We start from the raw sequence: 23478 nt of genomic DNA, 5'->3' as shown, positions 1-23478 counted from the left end.
CAGATATTTCTCTGGCAAAGATGGTTTTTTTCCCAGAATCAGCAGAGAACTGCAATTTGGGTTCTGCAACTGTGGTGAGCCACTTACAAGTGCCCCATGGCAAGCAAAGCAGAATGTTTCATAGAGAGGAAAAGGATAGGAGGGCTGTTGCAAACCAGGAGTCTATGGCTGTTCATTGGCTGCGTCTTTATCAGGCAAGGAGAGAAGTCTCATCACAGGCATGAGAGCGCCCCTTCTGGTCTCTTGACTCTATTTGATGGAGTTTTCTGTTAAGTTTTTATATGTTGATAGGACAAAAATTCTGAGGGTGGTAGGTCATACAAAGGGCTACACTAATTAGGATTAATCCACTAAAATGTGCTTTCGTTGGAATCTACTTCCAAAATACTGTGAAGAACCCATTACATTTTTTTTTTTTTTTTTTTTGCGGTTCGCGGGCCTCTCACTCTTGTGGCCTCTCCCGTTGTGGAGCACAGGCTCCGGACGTGCAGGCTCAGCGCCCATGGCTCACGGGCCCAGCCGCTCCGTGGCATGTGGGATCTTCCTGGACCAGGGCACGAACCTGTGTCCCCTGCATCGGCAGGCGGACTCTCAACCACTGCGCCAACAGGGAATCCCTACATATTTTTTTTTTATTGTCTCCCAAAGATGTGACCCTTGGAGGGGAAGGGGAAATAATTTCTCTTTTCTTTGTGAGACAGAACTAGTAAGCTGCACTGCAACCTGGCATTTGGTTTCCATCTAGATCCCCTTCAATACTACAAATGCTTCAATGATTTTAATCTCCCTTGCCCTTGACCAGGAACTGTCACAGTTATGAAACTCAGAAACCTTTGGAAAGGAAGGCTCATGCTTCCTTTGGTTCGTCACAAAGGGCAGTCTTTATGTCTGAAGTCCCATAAGGAGGACACCAAGGCTGTTCTTAGACCAAGAGGCTCCAAGACAAACACAGCCTTGGCCACTTCCCTGGACCTTTGGCTTTTGCCAGATGCTTGGGTCATAAGTGATCAAGAGAGTTCACTTCCAAAGGGTGTTTGGAGAACACAGTAATCAGTGACAGTTTCATATCTTAGCATTTCTACTTAATTTTTCCTTAAAACACTCAGGGATTCATGGTAGCATATCAAATTACTTGATACGTATCAAATTACCTGAGGCTTTTCTTCAGGGGAAGGGCTTGGGGAGCCAGAAGGGATGGGTTCCTGGGACAAATTCTGGACACCATACAGCTGCCAGGAGGAACAGCTGGCTCCTAGAATGTGCTGTGGAGCAGACCGTTAGGGTTGTTGAAGCCTGGACCTTGGCAGAAGTCGGATTGGGGCCCCAGGTCCAGTGGCTGCCCCTGGGGACTTTGGCCTCTAGCTTCGTGGAAGGCTGTAGATTTGCTGTCTGCACATGCGCAGTTCACCCCCGCATCTGGCCTGAGGACCCGATCACCTGTGCACAGAATTTGGGCCAGAGACGGTTCCCTGTCATCTGGTCAAGTCCCTTGGGTGAAGTGCCACAACACTGGGACTCTGAGTGGTGTGAAGCAGGGCATGGAAGAGGACTGGGGTTTGGGTGATAGGTGGTGTGAACCAGACTCCTTACGCTGAGTTCGAGATAGGGCCTTGGGCACCCAGGGCACCCAGGTGTTTCTCACACCATGGAGCTCTTGAGATCCTCCTCCTGGGTCTGGCTTCCTCTGGGAGAAATGGTCAAAGAGGCAGGGCCTCCGACCGGATTCCTGTGTTCTCAGGGCCACCCCTGATGCTCAGTACATCTCAGCCCATCCTCTCCCTGCCCCTCCATCAGTGCTGCACGGGCACGGGCGTGTACACACGCACACACATATTTGGTATGTTATCTAGATCACGTGGGGATTGCACCCAGTGATGTTCTTTATAGGCTTGTAGAACACAGAGCCCTACCATACCCTCTGTAAGACAATCGGAATCTATATTGGCATGAGATGTCAAATAATAGATGTGGCTAATAAAACAGTTGAAGGAGAATGCCAGAAATTAACCAATATTTGCAATAAGGTGGTGGAAAATCAAATCAAATGCCACCAAAGATATATGGAACCACACGCTCCTATTGTATTGTTTATAAGCAAAGAATAACTCTTTGGGAAAACACCCTTAGGCTTTCCAGAGATTTCAGAAAACCACTTGGTAAATTGCCACTTCATATATTAATTGGTTCCAAGGTTAGCTAAAAGAGTTAATTGAATATCTGTACTTGTTAATCTCAGAACTCATTCAGAAAGTACAGGAATACTACAAAACAGATTGGTTTTCTGTTGTTTTAGCAGTCAGCCTTCCTACTGCTCTTCCTTGTCAAATATCTATTTATTCAGTGTGGCCTATGTTGAGAATGGCTTTTAGAAATAGAGAAGTAAAATATGACCTAAGACAAATAGAATGTTAACTGCAAGAGTAATTTAGGTTAGAGTAACAGAAAGAATTTATTGCTAAGTCAAATATTAGGTAATATCCTGAAAGACATTTATCTCAAGTGCCCAATAGTCTACCTCATTTTAACAGTGACATAAAGCCCAATAAATCCAGGTGAAGTTGTTAGGTTATTCATTTCTTAGTACCTGTGCTCGTTACCTTTTCTCTCTAGTGGCTGTAAATCCTTGAAACAAGATTCATTGATCTATTCATTAATTCATTCCACAACATTATTGAACACCTATCTTTATTTATAATTTTTATGTAAGTTTTTAATGCAATAAAACTTACATATATAAAGGTACACAGATCATAAAATATGACTCAGTGAATTATCATAAAATAAATATACTCATGGACTCACCATGACCCAACTCAGGAAACAGAAAATTTTCAGCATCTCCAAATCCCCTTTGTGCATACTGCTAACCACTATCTCCTCCCAAAGGTAACTACTATCTTGACCTCTCACCTGTTTTAGACTATATACACGTGGAATCATCCTGCATATATTTTTTTCTGTGTCTGGATTCTCATTCAATGTTATTTTTGGAGATTTATGTAAGTTGTATAAAACATTATGTCACTGGTTTTTATTACTGTGTTATTCCATTGTCAGGATAAACCACAGTGAATTCAGCCATTCTACAGGGAATATTCCCATTTTGGGGATATTAAGAATAATGTTACTTTGAACATTCTTACATATGTGTGCTTGGTGCACATATCTATGTGTTTCTTTTGAGTTTATTCACCTTTTAAGAGTCTATTGTCTGTTCTCTTAACTTTTCTGTAAATTCTTATATTCTCCTATGCCTGATTATTTTTGATTGAGAGCTAAGCATTGTATATGGAAATGCATAGAAATAATTTGAGGCTCTCTTCCTCCAGAGATGATTTACTTTTGCTTCAGACAGGCAGCTCTGCTGTTGACTCATCACAGTAACTCAATCAGAATGAGATGATTTGTAACTGGGCTTCAGACCTTATGAAAGCTATTTATTTTCAATTCACTCATTCCTGGGATACAGTCTTGCTGCTTTTCAGCCTCAAACTGGGGAGGTTTACCTGGCCTTCTTGTTCTTGGGAAGCCATGATTTCAAATGTCTGTCGCTAGTCTCCCCAGAACTGGTGACAACTCTGATAGATTCCCAGACACTCAGCTACTTTGGAAATCAGTCATCACTCCTAACCCACCCCAACCCAGGCAAATGCTCTTTCAAATGCTGGGCTCACCTCCTTGGATTTCCTATTTTTCTGTATCCTAGACCCTGAAAATTATCATTGTCTAAGTCCTCCAGTGCATTCAAACATGAAAAAAAATTGTGTTTCTTTATCTACTTCTTCCCTGAGGGACATTAGGACCAAAGCAGATTAGCCTGCCTTTGCCAGAAGCCCACCTCCTTGAGTGCTTTTTTAAAATGCAGGCTCTGTGTAAGAGGTTGCAGACACAAAGTTTAATAAGAAACAATTCCTTCCCTCAAGCAACTCTCAATGTTCTAGGAGAGACAGAAATATAGAAAACAAACCAAAACCTTACACTACCATGTAATTAGGGCTATAATAGAAGTAAGGATTAGGGACAACAGTGACATGAAGAAGCAATAATTAACTCTGTGTTGTGTGTCAGAAAGGTCTTTGCAGACTAGGAAATTCTTGGGCTCAGAATTTTAAAAAGAAAAGGTGTTTTCTTATCAGGCAGTGTGGAATAAATGGAAGATACCCAGAAAGAGTGCTTTGTAAGTCAACCAGAAAGTAACCCTTGAGTTGAGATTTAGAGTAAGTAGGACTTTTCCTGTGGATCAGGAAAGGAATGAGGGTAGCGCATGTAGGGCCCAGTGAAAATAACACACCAAGTCTAGGCTGACATCCAGGTCTCTCCTTCATCCTCCCTCCTTCCTTTCCGGTGAATATTCTCTACCTGTGAGAACATTGAGAGGGGGTTGCCACAAGACTCCCTCATCCAGGAGGTGTTCCCAAACATTTCATTTTCTCTGTAGTCTCTTACAGTCTTTAAGTTCCTGGAACTAAAGCCAGGAGGAAGTCCGAAGCATGCCTATTTCTACCAGACGTAGCATCTTTGTCTTCTCTGAAGGCCAGATTCGTAAACACAACTGGTTTGGCTTTTAAAATGATTGTCAGTTCAGCAACAACAAGAACCCCCAAACAAACAAAATATAAAATGTGAAAGTCAGACCCAGGAATATAAGCAGAAAACCCAGAGCACACCAGGACAGGATTTTGGCCATCTGCTTCATATAAGCTTCATATAAGCTTCTAAACTATGCTGTGTGATTGGACTAGATCTTTATAAACATCTGGTTCAACCTTTACAATAGTCAGTTTTTCTCTTTTGGCTTGACTTATTTTTACTGAACCTGGCCTTCTTAATGGGCTCATCAGTTTAGCTTGCAGACATAGCCTATGTATATTATTTTTTTTCAGACTACATCGTAGAATTCAGGAGCTCATTTATGGGAAACAGACTGATAACCCAGAGCTTGAGACAGGGCTTTTTTCTGCTTATATCTATGGATTTTTACTTCAGCTGTCCTGGAATCTTGCTTGAGACAATAGAGGGAGGGTTCCCAAGAAGTTGTTATGTCTTGCTATTATTGTGGGAATAAGGACTTCATTAAAACAGATTAGTCAAAGAAAATATACAGTGATTCCAGGGAAAACAATTTGTTATTTTAGCAGTCTGTTCATATCAGAAATCTTCTTGTGTAAACTAGGATAGAAATCTGGTTCTTATGTGCTCTTTCCTTTCCTCTTACATTGGTTCTGTTCTGCTTTTTGGTTCCTTCTCCAGGGAAGAACCACTCTCGGTCATATTTACTAATGTCAGGGCTCTTAACAAGTCATAGAATTTAGTTATATCTTCAGAATACTCTTTAGTACAGTTGGTCTTATGTGGAATTCATTCAAAACATTGTTAATTATCACACGGGCCAAAATTGCCTTCTGTTCATCTGTAGCTGCAGACTTTTGGGAGGTTGTTGTTGTTGGGCCTTTTTGTTTGTTTGGTTTTTGGCAGTAGTAATATGACCTCTGGGAGAAGGCATGAGAGTGAACTTAGGGTTTCAGGCTAGGACAAAATAGGAGGAGTTGACAGGTTGCAGTAGATGGCTGTTTTGCTATCTTTGCAAGTTTATCCTCCCATAAGATTATATTCTCTTTTGATGCATTATTTTCTAAGTCTAAAGAACATTTGTTTTTCCATTTTTAGTTTGCTAACTCAGGGAATTATTATACTCCTACACAATTCTCGAGGAAATCATAAACTTCTTTCATGGTTGAAAACTTTGCTCTCTCTTCCACAAGATAAGTCCAGTAATGTTTTTCCATGGCTTGTCAGCGAAAAAATGTATCACAAAATAACATAGCATATACAACTATATAGCTAAGGGGCTATGTCTTATTTATCTTTTTATATGCAGCATCTAGATAGAGCTTAAGGTAGATCAAGTGAAGAGGGAACCAGTGTTTATTGGGGGCCATCTCTGGCCTATGTACTTCACCTAAGGTATGCTAGTTAATACTGACAGTTACCCTTGTGAAGAAAGTGTTCTCAACAGTTTAAAGCTGAGAACAGAGTCTGACATGTGACACGCAAGCAACAAAACTTTGCTGTTAAGTGTTGGTGGAAAAGAGTTTCATGACCTGAAGTTTTTGTTCAATTGTCTAAGATAAGTCATTAAGCATTTTTATATCTTGGAGACACTACTTTCTTGAGATTTGGCAGAATTTTCAAAGCTGGAAAAGCATAGGAAACTTGATTTTTTGACTATATTGATTATCTTAGTAAAGAAAAAAGAGAAAAGTTATTGCTTTTTTAATTTCAAAACTGAATATCCACTTTAGGAATGTGACTGAATGTGTCTTATCAAACTCATTGAACATTTTAGGTACTTTAGATCTTGAAGTTATTTTGGGCAAATAAGCATATGTGTTCTCCAATATCAGTGTAATGAATTAAAATTGAAATATTTTATATTTTTGTCTTTTATTATTTCATGATTTTACTGTATCAGAATATTTGTTTATATTTTACTTTGGGGAAGTTGGGGGTTTAAGATGGTGTATGCTTCAATCTGAACTTTAGGTCCCTACAATTTTGGAAGCAGAATCTATCACTATTCATCAGTGTAGCTGGTTCTCTTTTTATTTTATGCCCATTCCCAAGCATGTAGGCCAAGGAGTCTTTTGATTGTGCTGTCTTCAAATGCTCTGTAGAGGAGGAATTCACAGACCTATGTTTGAAGGGCCATTAAAGTAATGGGAAAGGAGCAATGATCTCTAGGTATCTACTTGTGCCAGGAGTAGGGTTGCCAGATTTAGCAAATGAAAACACAGGAAATCTAGTTAAATTTGAACTTCAGATTAACAAATATTGTATGGGACAAACATATTTAAAAATATTCGTTGTTTATTTGGCAACCTTAGGCAGTGTGCTAGACACTTTAAAATTTTACTTATTTTAATTCTAATATCACTCCGCTGGAAAAAAGTAGTGTATCACTCCTTTACAGATAAGAAAACTGAGTCTTGCATAGCATGTATGAAGCCTCCCACTAATAACATTGCAGCTGGGATTTTGAAGCCCAGATGTGTCTGATTCCAATGTCTACTCACTTTTCCCTACCTCATGTTGATACCTTATGCTATTTCCATTCATTTCAAAAGGGCAAGCAAAACTCTTAAAAAAAACCCTAAAAATAGCAACAAGAACTCTGCTTCCCTGAAAAAGCCAATATTGTTTCATTCTTTCACTTAGATATTACCGTTCTGAATTCCTAAGAGAAAGAATGGATGCATTAAAAATTCAAGATATAATAAGTCATCACAACACCTACCTTAAATACTGTTTAAGAACTTGACCCTTAACTCTTTATCCTTCATCTGAACAAAAGCAATCTTCATATAGAGCTTGATCAGATCCTCTCCTTTGTGTGAATGTTTTGATGATTTGATCCTCAGGGTTTTATACTAAGACTTGATCTTTAAATTTTCATAGAGGATCTATACTCTACATGTTAAGGGAAAAATCAAAAAGCAGTAAATGGAAGAAAAATAAATATTCAGAGAATAGAAAAGCTAATGCCCATTCTTAGCTCCATTAATCTTTAATTTGCTTCTTTAATAGTGAGAGGTGCTATCAATATTACAGGATCCGGAAGTGAATACAAAAGTGATTATTCAAAATTAAGGTGCTTAGTTAACATAAAGTATTCTGTTGTTCTCCACTGTGACATGGGTGTGTGGGTGGTAGAATACTTTAGGTAGTAATAAGTTCTTATTTTGCTTGAGATAAAGTTTGTGATAGATCAACCCTGGATTGTTTCAGCAAATACAAGAAGTTAACACCTGGATGGATGCAGAATGCCAATGAAGAAAATTCCATTATACCATCAGCTCTGGCTTCCTGGATGACCCAGGGTATGAAGCTTTTTTTCTACCTACTTATTCCAAATAATAGCTATTCTTTCACTGAGAACACTGTACTTTGACATCTGTTTTCAGTATGCTTCTGTTTGTTCCAGTGTCTCGTATATGCTCTGCAGATCTTCAGTCTGACCTGGGTTGACACTATCTACCCTCTTGAAGTTCTTGCTGTAAAATTAAATTTGGGGGTCTCTTTCTTTCAACCTTATGAGCTTTCTCCACATCTTCTTTCATAATTCATTTGTTTTACATGAACCTCTTTTATTTGTCTTACGAGTAATTAAACTTATTATTTAAAACTTCGTGTTGGATGGGATAAACGTCCTGAACATACTCTTATAAGGAACAGCCACTAGTCCATATCTCTTAAAATATTTTCTTGCACTGAATCAGGATTGCTTTTACTGGAACAACATCTGACATTTTAATCTTTTGGTTCCCTTTCTTGTTTTATTTTTAGACATTTGAAACATCTGTTCACTTTGGGGAGGTATTTTTAATAATTTGTTTCCACAAATGTTTGTTAAGCATGTTTCCACAATTTCATTTATAACTAAAAGTCAATCCAAAAAACTTGTAATTGAAAGTAATTTCATGCTTTCAGAAAAGTTGCTAACATAATAATACAAGGAGCCCCTGAACGTCAGGTACTCACTCAGATTCATCAGTTCTTATAGTTCTTCTCCTACTACTTATGTGTGTGTGTGTGTGCATATGCATGTGTGTGTGTGTGTGTGTGTGTGCATATGCATGTGTGTTTCTATCTATCATCTATTTATTTAAAATTTCAATGTACGTGTGTATGGAGGGGGATTTCCAAACAAGAAGCAATGCTCCAATACCAGCTGAGTGTCCTACAATTCAGTTCAATTCTGACACTATGTACCTCCAAATACTGTCAGATTCCAAAGGTTAAGGGCTTAGTTCTGTAAGACTGTCCCCCCCTCCCACCACTTCAGGTGCCAGATGAAAGTCCATTATCACCTGTGCTTCTGAGGATCTGCTTGCTATAGACCAGAAGTTCCAATGATTCCCTCCTTGGGTTCAGTTAATTTGCTAGGGTGACTTACAGAACTCAGAGAAAACATTTTACTTACCAGTTTATTATAGAAGGATATAACTCAGGAACAGCCAGATGGAAGAGATACATAGGGCAAGGTATGGTCAAAGGGCACAGAGCTTCCATGCTCTCTGAGAGTGGCACTCTCCCCAAATCTCCAAGTGTTCATCCACCTGGAAGTTCTCTGAATTCTGTCCTTTGGGTTTTTATGGAGACTTCATTACAGAGGCATGATTGAATCACTGGCTATTGAAGGTTGAACTCAGTCTCCCCTCCCGCCTCCCAGGAGGTCTGGTTTTGGTGGGAGTGGGTGTGGGACTGAAAGTTTTAACTCTCTATAATCACATATTGGCTCCCCCAGTAACCAGCTCCCCTGTATAAGCTACCCAAAGTCACCTGTTGACATAATAAAATATACCTTACTCTCCTGTTCCCTTAGGAAATCCAGGTGTTTTAGGAGCTCTTGTGCCAGAAATGGAGATGAAGACCAAATATATATTTCTTACTATACATTGCAATATGACACTATTTTCATTGTCATCTACCTTTGCTTTTTCCATTTTACTGAGAATGGAAAAAAGTTTTGTTTTTTTTAAAGAAATAACCTGCAATGTTATGCTTTCTCCTATTTTTTCATAATTCCACTTCTGCTCTTCTTCAATCTTTCACTGACCACATGTTGCTATTCTTTTTTACTCACCTTAAACATGCATGAGAAAATAGCTTTCTAGAATTAGTGTATGCCAATAAAGAGTATGTAGTCATGCTTTGTTCCACTCTGTGTTGGTCAAACTGTACAATAGACCAAGTTGTATAACTTCATCTAATCCTTAGTTTCCAGAAGGCGTCCATCAAGTGAGGTTCTCTAAATTTTAAGTTGGATTATTTCATTCCATTGTTGGGATTTCTGAACATTGATGCAATAAAGGGCCTGTAATACTATAATTCTTAGTGCACTATGCTACTACAGCTCTTCCTGTTCTACTCCCATTAGAGCACTTTGTCTTGGGAGATGACACTTTTCAGAATGAAATATACCACTGTTGACCTCCCAAATTTCTTACCTAATTGTTTTTCTGAGCATTGATGTTTCCAAATCAAAAAAGAAAGGGATTGATGATGGAGGGACTCTGGCTGCCACAAAAAATAACAGTCATGCATTTTTTAGGGACAGAGTTTAATGTTTTGGTGGGTACCTTCCTAAGAATGTGATGAAGAGTTATTTCTATCTACTTCCAGATGAACTGGCTTTTTCTGTTTGTGGTGACATAGCATGGATGCTGCATCCATTGACCTTTCAATACATTTTCAGAACCTTTGAATTTAGTGACAATAAATCCAAAATTCACAGAGAGTTGACTCTTAGTTCTACTTAACAACATGAGAATGGAAATAGTGCTGCTATTTCTGGGTTGAACCATTCATGGCTCATAATATTTTAAGTGCTTTAAATTACTGACCAGGTAATATATATTATTTTAATAGTTATATTCAAGGCACAGTTTATTTGCTCTGGCTCTAATCTAAAATTCATTTAGATCGTGTTAAGGACAAGACATTCAGTAGACATTAATATGTGATAGACTCTATGCATTCATTCTCTTATTCATTTATTTTGAAGGATTGAAGAGCATAGATTTTAAGAGAATCAACTTTGGATTTTAAACATAAGGTTAACTTTAAATCCTGGGTCTACTTTTTGTTTGTTTGTTTTTTTGCGGTACGTGGGCCTCTCACTGTTGTGGCCTCTCCCGTTGCGGAGCACACGCTCCGGACGCGCAGGCTCAGCGGCCATGGCTCACGGGCCCAGCTGCTCCGCGGCATGTGGGATCTTCCCGGACCGGGCACGAACCCGTATCGCCTGCATTGGCAGGCGGACTCTCAACCACTGCGCCACCAGGGAAGCCCCTGGGTATACTTTTTTTTTTCCCCCCCGGGTCTACTTTTGATGGTTTTGTCACCATTGACAGGATTTTAACTTTCCTAGGTCCCATTTGCACGCTGTAAATGAGGAGTACTACCTCTTTCAAAAGTAGCTATGAGGATTGAAATGATATTGAAATATAAATTCTGTGGCATTGTGTGTGGCTTTTCAAATCAGTGCTCCACATATGGAAGTTATTGTTGTTTTTATATAATATAGTTTTTGTTCCTGGGAAAAAGCCCCACTATTTGTCTGTGCAGCAGAGCTAGATGGCAGTTTACTGATGGCAACTACCTCCGATAGCTGGTAATGTCTCTGTAGCATGCAAACCTCATTTATGAAGGGACATCAAAAAAGGATGATGAGCCATCTTGTTTTACAGTAAGTTACTTTTGCAGGTGATTGTACGGATCTGAATGAAAGATATTATATATTCCTGGCCTGGGTAACACATATTAATTAGTAATAGTGTAAAAAGTTTATAAACAGAAAACTCAATGAAATAGAGCTGGGAGAGCTCTCATATCCTCATGGTAGCAGAGTCCAGCAGAAACAAGACTCGTTTTTCCCATCAAGGACTCAGACAATGAAAAGCCATGGACTGTTTGTTTACTATACTCCTTTCAACTTCCTTTACTTCTCTATAAAAGCATTTTTCTTTCCTTGCAGTGTGGGAATTTGCATGTGGATCGCATGGCAGACCCCGAACTGCAATTCTCTGTCAATCCTCAATAAACCCATCTTTGCTGGGGAAATATCTGGCAGTCTATTTATTTCAGGTCAGTAGTAGAACACTGGCTGTATTTATCCTGGTGCACTCTACTTCGTGACAGCAGGGCCACACCACCTTGAATTGTCCCAGTCTGTAGGGTTAATTCCCACGTTACATGGCAATAATTTTTTTTTTTTTTTTTTTTTTTTTTTTGTGGTACGCGGGCCTCTCACTGTTGTGGCCTCTCTCGTTGCGGAGCACAGGTTCCGGACGCGCAGGCTCAGCGGCCATGGCTCACGGGCCTAGCAGCTCTGCGGCATGTGGGATCCTCCCGGACCGGGGCACGAACCTGTGTCCCCTGCATTGGCAGGTGGACTCTCAACCACTGCGCCACCAGGGAAGCCCACATGGCAATAATTTTAACAATTTTATTAACCTCCACTGTAGGGTGCAACATAAAGTTATAGCTGCTGCAGTTCCAACTTGGGCTCCAGGCTTACTTTGTGCCCAGGGTCACATAACTGGGTTTTTATCTTTACAACTCTGCCTCTGCGCTTCTCTTGGTGATGCTAGCAAATCCAATTTCCGAAAGGAAGTCAGTGCTAATGGCATGTGTGCTCGCATTTTTTAATCTGCTCTTGTATTCCTTAACTTTGATGTCTCTACCTGTACACGCCTCCTGCATTGGTAGCTACATGGCTTTATGTGAGACTTCCTGATTCTCACTGCATTCCATAGCCTCTGGTGAACATAGTACTTCCTGCCAGAGTGGGCTTCCTCTCAGCATCTGTAGTGAGAATATCTGTTTATAATTTTTCTTCTCCAGTGGGCTGGGCCAGTCCCAGGTCCTGGCTTTTCTCAGACCTCCTCATGCTGTGACACTTAACTGGGCTATATTTAGCCAAGTTCCAAGCTGTGACTAATCCATTTTTAGTATTCAGACAATGGAAAATGGTTCTAAGGTTATTGTAGATTATACTGAGGACAAAGTATTTATTCCTATTCAGCTGGTATATTTGAGAGAAGCACAATGCTTATTTTGCTTAAATACTGTTCCATATGAAATTTTATTTTCTTGAGGGGAGTAAGAAAATCATTTCATTTATTTGTTTCTTCATGTTCACAATGGAAAGCCAGATTAAATCCTGTAATACAAATAAATAAAACCTGTTTAATGGCATGTCAGCTTGAACAATGACATGGCAAATGTGAAATTAAATTTTAATGCATTTTTGAAATATGAGGAAAAGATAACCATACAAAAAGTTATGAGGCCAGAAAGCATTAACCATTTTTATAAAAATATTAATAATTTACCATTAAGAAAAGGTGAAATGAAAAATCGTTGAAAATATTTTGAAGCAAACATCTTAAATATGCTAGTGATTTGTAAGTAGACTGTCAAACAGAGTCTTGCAGTTTTATTTGAAAATATATTCTAGTTTTAGAGGCAGTTTGTACTGGATATTTTTTAAGAATGAAATAATTTGGTAAGAGTAAATACTTTTATATTTCGGGCAATAAATGACATTCGTTTTAAAAGCCTAAAGGTCTGCACATTTATGTCCTCTCTCCAATCTTCACCGTAAGGAGACTGAAATATGATCACTGATGTGTTTATTTTCCTAGACAGAACATGTAGCAGGACAAGAAGGACACTCAAATGCTTCATAAACAAATAAATACGGTGTCCATTTTGTTACTTGAAATGCATCCATGCCATGTGTCTGTGATCACTCAGAGTCCCATTCTTGCTGGGAGTGGAGAGAGGGAGACTGCCACGCTGTGCAAGATTTTTGAAAACCTTGACTGTGTAAATGCTTTTAGACAGTTACCACACAAGCCCAATAATCACTTTGTAAGAGGAGTTCTAAATTACGTGCCTTCAGAGTGAAATAAATTTTGTCCCTGGAATTTGATACTGCTTAACAAAGGCCCTCTTTTCAATGATACCAGATGGAATACCATATTTCAAGGGTAAACTCTTGAAAAAACTTCAAAATTGCTATATTATTTCTTTGAATCTGAATAGGCAAATAAATTAACTAGGTTTATTTCCAGTTTTAGTTTTAGGAGGCTGACTCATTTGCTGTGGTTATGGAGTTATATGCCTTACTTCTAAAAAATTGTATCATGTTTTCTTGGACTCCTCAAACCCTTATATTTTTCTTGCACAAAAAATAACAATTTGTGGCAGCCACTTCCAGCCAGGTTAGAGTAACTGGTGTCACTCAGGCTTGTCTTTCTGCCATAAACATCTAGAAAATTGAGCAAAATATCTGAACCAGCTATTGGCAGATACTGGACACCAGGCAGTTCTGTTTGAGGAGGTTGAGATGGGGCAGAGTATTGAAGAGGAGAGAGCTTTGCAGACAAAATGTTCCAGGATACCTCACTACACATCTGCAGACTGAAACTTTACAAAACCATGCAAAAAAACAAGTACTAGGAAGGAATAAGTTGAAACATTCCTAAGACTTACACAGGGCTAGACGAGCCTTGAGTTCCAACTAGCCAGAGTGGAGACATCTCACTGAACACTTCGGGCATTCACTAGAGACAACGGAGGGTTACACCCTGCACACAGGGCCAAAATATCCCTAGAGTAAAGGTTACTTTTACCTTATTCTAACTGATCTTAAAAACTGACTGCCAACACAATGGCCGTCATCAAAAAATCTACAGACAATAAATGCTGGAAAGGGTGTGGAGAAAAGGGAACCCTCTTGCACTGTTGGTGGGAATGTAAATTGATACAGCCACTATGGAGAACAGTATGGAGGTTTCTTAAAAGACTAAAAATAGAACTACCATACAGTAGTTTGGTATCAACTATCATACCATATGGTATCATTACCATACCCAGCAATCCCACTACTAGGCATATATCCCGAGAAAACCATAATTCAAAGAGTCATGTACCACAATGTTCATTGCAGCTCTATTCACAATAGCGAAGATATGGAAGCAACCTAAGTGTCCATCCACAGATGAATGGATAGAGAAGGTATGGCACATATATACAATGGAATATTACTTAGCCATAAAAAGAAACGAAATTGAGATATTTGTAGTGAGCTGGATGGACTTAGAGTCTGTCATATAGAGTGAAGTAAGTCAGAAAGAGCAAAACAAATACCGTATGCTAACACATATATATGAAATCTAAAAAAAAAAAAAAAGGGTATGAAGAACCTAGGGGTAAGACAGGAATAAAGACACAGACCAATAGAGAATGGACTTGAGGACATGGGGAGGGGGAATGGTAAGCTGGGACGAAGTGAGAGAGTGACATGGACTTACATGTACTATCAAATGTAAAATAGATAGCTAGTGGGAAGCAGCTGCATAGCACAGGGAGATCAGCTCGGTGCTTTGTGACCACCTAGAGGGTTGGGATAAGGAGGGTGGGAGGGAGGGAGATGCAAGAGGGAAGAGATATGGGAACATATGTATATGTATAACTGATTCACTTTGTTATAAAGCAGAAACTAACACACCATTGTAAAGCAATTATACGGTATTTGTCTTTCTCTTTCTGACTTACTTCACTCTGTATGACAGGTCCATCCACCTCATTACAAATAGAGCAATTTCGTTTCTTTTCATGGCTGAGTAATATTCCATTGTATATATGTACCACAACTTCTTTATCCATTCATCTGTTGATGGACACTTAGGTTGTTTCCATCTCCTGGCTATTGTAAATAGAGCTGCAATGAACATTTTAGTATATGACTCTTTTTGAATTATGGTTTTCTCAGGATATATGCCCAGTAGTGGGATTGCTGGGTCATATGGTAGTTCTATTTGTAGTTTTTTAAGGAACCTCCATACTGTTCTCCATAGTGGCTGTACCAATTCACATTCCCACCAGCAGTGCAAGAGTGTTCCCTTTTCTCCACACCCTCTCCAGCGTTTATTGTTTCTAGATGTTTTGATGATGGCCATTCTGACTGGTGTGAGATGATATCTCATTGTAGTTTTGACTTGCATTTCTCTAATGATTAATGATGTTGAGCATTCTTTCATGTGTTTGTTGGCAGTCTGTATATCTTCTTTGGAGAAATGTGTATTTAGGTCTTCTGCCCATTTTTGGATTGGGTTGTTTGTTTTTTTGACATTGAGCTGCATGAGCTGCTTGTAAATTTTGGATTAATCCTTTGTCAGTTGCTACATTTGCAAATATTTTCTCCCATTCTGAGGGTTGTCTTTTGGTCTTGTTTATGGTTTCCTTTCCTGTGCAAAAGCTTTGAAGTTTCATTAGGTCCCATTTGTTTATTTTTGTTTTTATTTCCATTCCTCTAGGAGGTGGGTCAAAAAGGATCTTGCTGTGATTTATGTCATAGAGTGTTCTGCCTATGTTTTCCTCTAAGCGTTTGATAGTTTCTGGCCTTACATTTAGGTCTTTAATGTATTTTGAGCTTATTTTTGTGTATAGTATTAGGGAGTGATCTAATCTTATACTTTTACATGTACCTGTCCAGTTTTCCCAGCACCATTTATTGAAGAGACTGTCTTTTCTCCACTGTACATTCCTGCCTCCTTTATCAAAGATAAGGTGACCATATGTGCGTGGGTTTACCTCTGGGCTTTCTGTCCTGTTCCATTGATCTATCTTTCTGTTTCTGTGCCACTACCATACTGTCTTGATTACTGTAGCTTTGTAGTATAGTCTGAAGTCAGGGAGCCTGATTCCTTCAGCTCCATTTTTCGTTCTCAAGGTTGCTTTGGCTATTCGGTGTCTTTTGTGTTTCCATACAAAATGTGAAATTATTTGTTCTAGTTCTGTGAAAATGGCATTGGTAGTTTGATAGGGATTGCATTGAATCTGTAGATTGCTTTGAGTAGTAGAGTCATTTTCCCAATGTTGATTCTTCCAATCCAAGAACATGGTATATCTATCTATTTGTATCATGTTTAATTTCTTTCATCAGTGTCTTATAATTTTCTGCATATGGGTCTTTTGTCTCCTTAGGTAGGTTTATTCCTAGATATTTTATTCGTTTTGTTGCAATGGTAAATGGGAGTATTTTCTTGATTTCACCTTCAGATTTTTCATCCTTAGTGTATAGGAATGCCAGAGATTTCTGTGCATTAATTTTGTATCCTGCTACTTTACCAAATTCATTGATTAGCTCTAGTAGTTTTCTGGTAGCATCTTTAGGATTCTCTATGTATAGTATCATGTCATCTGCAAACAGTGACAGCTTTACTTCTTCTTTTCCGATTTGGATTCCTTTTATTTCCTTTTCTTCTCTGATTGCTGTGGCTAAAACTTCCAAAACTATGTTGAATAATAGTGGTGAGAGTGGGCAACCTTGTGTTGTTCCTGATCTTAGTGGAAATGCTTTCAGTTTTTCACCATTGAGGACGATGTTGGCTGTGGGTTTGTCATATATGGCCTTTATTATGTTGAGGAAAGTTCCCTCTATGCCTACTTTCTGCGGGGTTTTTATCATAAATTGGTGTTGAATTTTTTTGAAAGCTTTCTCTGCATCTATTGAGATGATCATATTGTTTTTCTCCTTCAATTTGTTAATATGGTGTATCACGTTGATTGATTTGCGTATATTGAAGAATCCTTGCATTCCTGGAATAAACCCCATTTGATCATGGTGTATGATCCTTTTAATGTGCTGTTGGATTCTGTTTGCTAGTATTTTGTTGAGGATTTTTGCATCTATGTTCATCAGTGATATTGGCCTGTAGTTTTCTTTCTTTGGGACATCCTTGTCTGGTTTTGGTATCAGGGTGATGCTGGCCTCATAGAATGAGTTTGGTAGTGTTCCTCACTCTGCTATATTTTGGAAGAGTTTGAGAAGGATAGGTGTTAGCTCTTCTCTAAAAGTTTGATAGAATTCGCCTGTGAAGCCATCTGGTCCTGGGCTTTTGTTTGTTGGAAGACTTTTAATCACGGTTTCAATTTCAGTGCTTGTGATTGGTCTGTTCATATTTTCTATTTCTTCCTGATTCAGTCTTGGCAGGTTGTGCATTTCTAAGAATTTGTCCATTTCTTCCAGGTTGTCCATTTTATTGGCTTAGAGTTGCTTGTAGTAATCTCTCATGATCTTCTGTATTTCTGCAGTGTCAGTTGTTACTTCTCTTTTTTCATTTCTAATTCTATTGATTTGAGTCTTCTCCCTTTTTCTCTTGATGAGTCTGGCTAATGATTTATCAATTTTTTTATCTTCTCAAAGAACCAGCTTTTAGTTTTATTGATCTTTGCTATAGTTTTCTTCATTTTTTTTCATTTATTTCTGATCTCACCTTTATGATTTCTTTCCTTCTGTTAATTTTGGGGTTTTTTTGTTCTTCTTTCTCTAATTGCTTTAGGTGCAAGGTTAGGTTGTTTATTAGAGATGTTTCCTGTTTCTTAAGGTAGGATTGTATTGCTATAAACTTCCCTCTTAGAACTGCTTTTGCTTCATCCCATATGTGTTGGGTTGTCGTGTCTCCATTGTCATTTGTTTCTAGGTATTTTTTGATTTCCTCTTTGATTTCTTCAGTGATCACTTCGTTATTAAGTAGTGTATTGTTTAGCCTCCATGTGTTTGTATTTTTTACAGATCTTTTCCTGTAATTGGTATCTAGTCTAATAGCACTGTGGTTGGAAAAGATACTTGATACAATTTCAATTTTCTTAAATTTACCATGGCTTGATTTGTGACCCAAGATATAATCTATCCTGGAGAATGTTCCATGAGCACTTGAGAATAATGTGTATTCTGTTGTTTTTGGATGGAATGTCCTATAAATATCAATTAGGTCTATCGTGTTTAATGTATCATTTAAAGCTTGTGTTTCCTTACTTATTTTCATTTTGGATGATCTGTCCAATGGTGAAAGTGGGGTGTTAAAGTCCCCTACTATGAATGTGTTACTGTCGATTTCCCCTTTTATGGCTGTTAGTATTTGCCTTATATATTGAGGTGCTCCTATGTTGGGTGCATAAATATTTACAATCGTTATATCTTCTTCTTGGTTCGATCCCTTGATCATTATGTAGTGTCCTTCTTTGTCTCTTCTAATACTCTTTATTTTAAAGTCCATTTTGTCTGATATGAGAATTGCTACTCCAGGTTTCTTTTGATTTCGATTTGCATGGAATATCTTTTTCCATCCCCTCACTTTCAGTCTGTATGTGTCCCTAGGTCTGAAGTGGATCTCTTGTAGACAGCATATATATGGGTCTTGTTTTTGTATCCATTCAGCCAGTCTATGTCTTTTGGTTGGAGCATTTAATCCATTTACATTTAAGGTAATTATCGATATGTATGTTCCTATTCCCATTTTCTTAATTGTTTTGGGTTCGTTATTGTAGGTGTTTTCCTTCTCTTGTGTTTCTTGCCCAAAGAACTTCCTTTAGCATTTGTTGTAAAGCTGGTTTGGTGGTGCTGAACTCTCTCAGCTTTTGCTTGTCTGTAAAGGTTTTAATTTCTCCATCAAATCTGAATGAGATCCTTGCTGGGTAGAGTAATCTTGGTTACAGGTTTTTCTCTTTCATCACTTTAAATATGTCCTGCCAGTCCCTTCTGGCTTGCAGAGTTTCTGCTGAAAAATCAGCTGTTGACCTTATGGGGATTCCCTTTTGTGTTATTTGTTGTTTTTCCCTTGCTGCTTTTAATATGTTTTCTTTGTATTTAATTTTTGACAGTTTGATTAATATGTGTCTTGGCGTATTTCTCCTTGGATTTATCCTGTATGGCACTCTCTGTGCTTCCTGGACTTGATTAACTATTTCCTTTCCCATATTAGGGAAGTTTTCAACTGTAATCTCTTCAAATATTTTCTCAGTCCGTTCCTTTTTCTCTTCTTCTTCTGGAACCCCTATAATTCGAATGTTGGTGCGTTTAATGTTGTCCCAGAGGTCTCTGAGACTGTCCTCAGTTCTTTTCATTCTTTTTTCTTTATTCTGCTCTGCAGTAGTTATTTCCACTATTTTATCTTCCAGGTCACATATCCGTTCTTTTGCCTCAATTCTTCTGCTATTGATCCCATCTAGAGTATTTTTTATTTCATTTATTGTGTTGTTCATCGTTGCTTGTTTCATCTTTAGTTCTTCTAGGTCCTTGTTAAATGTTTCTTGCATTCTATCTATTCTATTTCCAAGATTTTGGATCATCTTTACTATCATTTTTCTAAATTCTTTTTCAGGTAGACTGCCTATTTCCTCTTCATTTGTTAGGTCTGGTGGGTTTTTATCTTGCTCCTTCATCTGCTGTGTGTTTCTCTGTCTTCTCATTTTGCTTATCCTACCATGTTTGTGGTCTCCTTTTTGCAGGCTGCAGGTTCGTAGTTCCCGTTGTTTTTGGTGTCTGTCCCCAGTGGCTCAGGTTGGTTCAGTGGGTTGTGTAGGCTTCCTGGTGGAGGGGACTAGTGCCTGTGTTCTGGTGGATGAGGCTGGATCTTGTCTTTCTGGTGGGCAGGTCCACGTCTGTTGGTGTGTTTTGGGGTGTCTGTGGACTTATGATGATTTTAGGCAGCCTCTCTGCTAATGGGTGGGGTTGTGTTCCTGTCTTGCTAGTTGTTTGGCATAGGGTGTCCAGCACTGTAGCTTGCTGGTCGTTGAGTGAAGCTGGGTGCTGGTGTTGAGATGGAGATCTCTGGGAGATTTTCGCCATTTGATATTATGTGGAGCTGGGAGGTCTCTTGTGGACCAGTGTCCTGAAGTTGGCTCTCCCACCTCAGAGGCACAGCACTGACTGCTGGCTGCTGCACCAAGAGCCTTTCATCCACACGTCTCAGAATAAAAGGGAGAAAAATTAGAAAGAAAGAATTAGTAGAAGTAGGAAGAGAGAAAGAAAGAAAGAAAGGAGGGAGGGAGGGAGGAAGGAAGGAGAGAAGGAAGGAAAAAAAGAAAGAAAGAAGATAAAGTAAAATAAAATAAAGGTAAAATAAAATAAAGTTATTAAAATAAAAAATAATTATTAAGAAAAAATTTTTAAAAACAAACCAAAAAAACGGATGGATAGAACTCTAGGACAAATGGTGGAAGCAAAGCTATACAGACAAAATCTCACACAGAAGCATACACATACACACTCACAAAAAGAGTTAAAGGGGAAAAAATCACAAATCTTGCTTTCAAAGTCCACCTCCTCAATTTGGTATGACTCGTTGTCTATTCATGTATTCCACAGGTGCAGGTACATCAAGTTGATTGTGGAGCTTTAATCCGCTGCTTCTGAGGCTGCTGGGAGAGATTTCCCTTTCTCTTGTTTTCACAGCTCCCGGGGCTCAGCTTTGGATTTGGCCCCGCCTCTGCGTGTAGGTCGCTGGAGGGCGTCTGTTCTTCGCTCAGACAGGACGGGGTTAAAGGAGCAGCTGATTCGGGGGCTCTGGCTCACGCCGGCCGGGGGGGAGGGGCACGGCGTGCGGGGCGGGCCTGCGGCGGCAGAGGCCGGCGTGACGTTGCACCAGCGTGAGGCGCGCCGTGCGTTCTCCCGGGGGAGTTGTCCCTGCCTCCCAGGACCCTGGCAGTGGCGGGCTGCGCAGGCTCCCCGGAAGGGGGTTGTGGATAGTGACCTGTGCTCGCACACATGCTTCTTGGTGGCGGTAGCAACAGCCTTAGCGTCTTATGCCCGTGTCTGGGGTCCGCGCTTTTAGCCGCGGCTTGCGCCCATCTCTGGAGCTCCTTTAAGCAGCGCTCTGAATCCTCTCTCCTCGCGCACCAGGAAACAAAGAGGTAAGAAAAAGTCTCTTGCCTCTTCGGCAGGTCCAGACTTTTCCTTGGACTCCCTCCTGGCTAGACGTGGTGCACTAACCCCCAGCAAGCTGTGTTCACGACGCCAACCCCAGTCCTCTCCCTGCGTTGGTATCTAGTCTCATTCTTCGTTCCGAACGAAGCCCGAGCCTCAGCTCCCAGCCCCGCCTGCCCCAGCGTGTGAGCAGACAAGCCTCTCGGGCTGGTGAGTGCCGCTCAGCCCTGATCCTCTGTGCGGGAATCTCTCCGCTTCGCCCTCCGCACCCCTGTTGCTGTGCTCTCTCCGACGGCTCCGAAGCTTTCCCCCTCTGCCACCCACAGTCTCCGCCTGCGATGGGGCTTCCTAGTGTGTGGGAAACCTTTCCTCCTTCACAGCTCCCTCCCACTGGTGCAGGTCCTGTCCCTATTCTTTTGTCTCTGTTTATTCCTTTTTTTTTTTTGCCCTACCCAGGTACGTGGGGGGTTTCTTGCCTTTTGGGAGGTCTGAGGTCTTCTGCCAGCATTCAGTAGGTGTTCTGTAGGAGTTGTTCCACGTGTAGATGTATTTCTGGTATCTGTGGGGAGGAAGGTGATCTCCGCGTCTTACTGTTCCGCCATCTTCCCGATCGCCCCCCTATACGCTTTAAATGACTGGATTTTATTTTATGTAAAGTGCCTCAACTAATTAAGAAATATAGCTATTAATTATTGGGGTAAACGCTCATTCCGCTAATTTGAGGGCTCAAGAATACTTTCCTGAATATCATACTTTTGTTGACTATGTATAGTACTGTTTATTATGTGACTCTATATAGGATGGTTCATTATGTATTAAGGAGTAATAATAGCATTTGTTGAGTGCCTAATATTTTGTAAACACACTGTCAGGTGTCAAGGATGCCAGTATGACTAACAGCAGTCTCTGCTGTTTTACTGCTTGACATCCCTTGCAGGGCTGGAGCTGTCCTTGGCCATACAGTTCCAGATGGTACCAAAGCCCAAACTGTGTATTCCTCAAGAGCAATGTCATTCATAAACAAAATTGTGCACAAAGTTGTAGACGAGTACTTATCATCACAACAATCAAAAAAGTCTGCAAATACACGTTCATCTGTGCTTTTCCAATTTTTATTCATTCTAAGCTGCTTTGGGGATCCTGAGAATCAACTCATATCCCTCCTTTGGTTGTCCCATGTAGAAAATTTGAATCTTAGTGATTTTGAAATAATCCTTTGAGTCCGTAAGTCTTCTGCCTCAGTAAGTTGATTCTAAGTCTGGGCTTGTGTGGTATGGCCATGATGATCAACTCTGCTAGAACCAACATCGGCCAAATGGGAGGGACAACCCAGATGACTATAAACATTTCTTTCCACTCTTAAACAATGATCAATTAAAAAACAAGAACCAGAAATGTAAGCTTATTCATGGTCAACACCAGCGACAAGTCAGAAAAATCCTGACCTGTGTCTCAATGCCAATATTGGTTGAACTGAGTTTTTATAGTTAGTCAATTAAATCACTATTTTTATGTTCAAATACTTATCTAAAGGCACAGGGTTGTTTTTTTTTTTTTCTTTTAGTGAGAGATTTTAAAACATGTTAGTTAAATTTTATCAGATATACAGTGAGTAATAAATAAAATGAATATGAATTAGGATGAAAGTTGGAGATAAATATGTAAATTTAGTGAGGTGATTTTTTTATATAAAAAATAGAAAATGTTAACACCTACATAAGTGAGGTGAAAAACAGTTATTTTTAAATTAACATTCATGTTTTCAAAGAAACATTTGAGAGCTTATCTGAGGCTAAAATGTTATTCAGTAATAATTTGGTTTGGTAGGTAAAAAGTGAGAGGAAAAAAGGAAATGAGTTTAAAGGAAATGATGGAAATCATCTACGTGCCTATTTAAGACATTTCTAAGTTTAGGACATTTGGAAGAGAAAATATGGGGGATGAATGAAACTAGCAGATACCTTACCCATCTTGTTTTCTTTCTTCTTTACTTCCTGTAATTCATGCTAATTTTTTTTTTTTTTAGAAAATCTGTAACAACAAAAAGTATGTTCTATAAAAAACCAAATGTTAATCACACTAACATATCAGCATGATTATATCTTTGTATATCAATGCATGAACATCTGCTATTAAATTAGTATTACAAAGGTGCTGTGACCAGAATATGAACAATATTTCTATCATGTGAACAAACT

This window comes from Grampus griseus (genome assembly GCF_964374135.1).
Source record: "Grampus griseus genome assembly, chromosome: 10".
In the NCBI taxonomy this organism is placed as follows: Eukaryota; Metazoa; Chordata; class Mammalia; order Artiodactyla; family Delphinidae; genus Grampus; species Grampus griseus.
The sequence above is the reverse complement of the archived record's forward strand: the minus strand, read 5'-3'. Positions refer to the sequence as shown.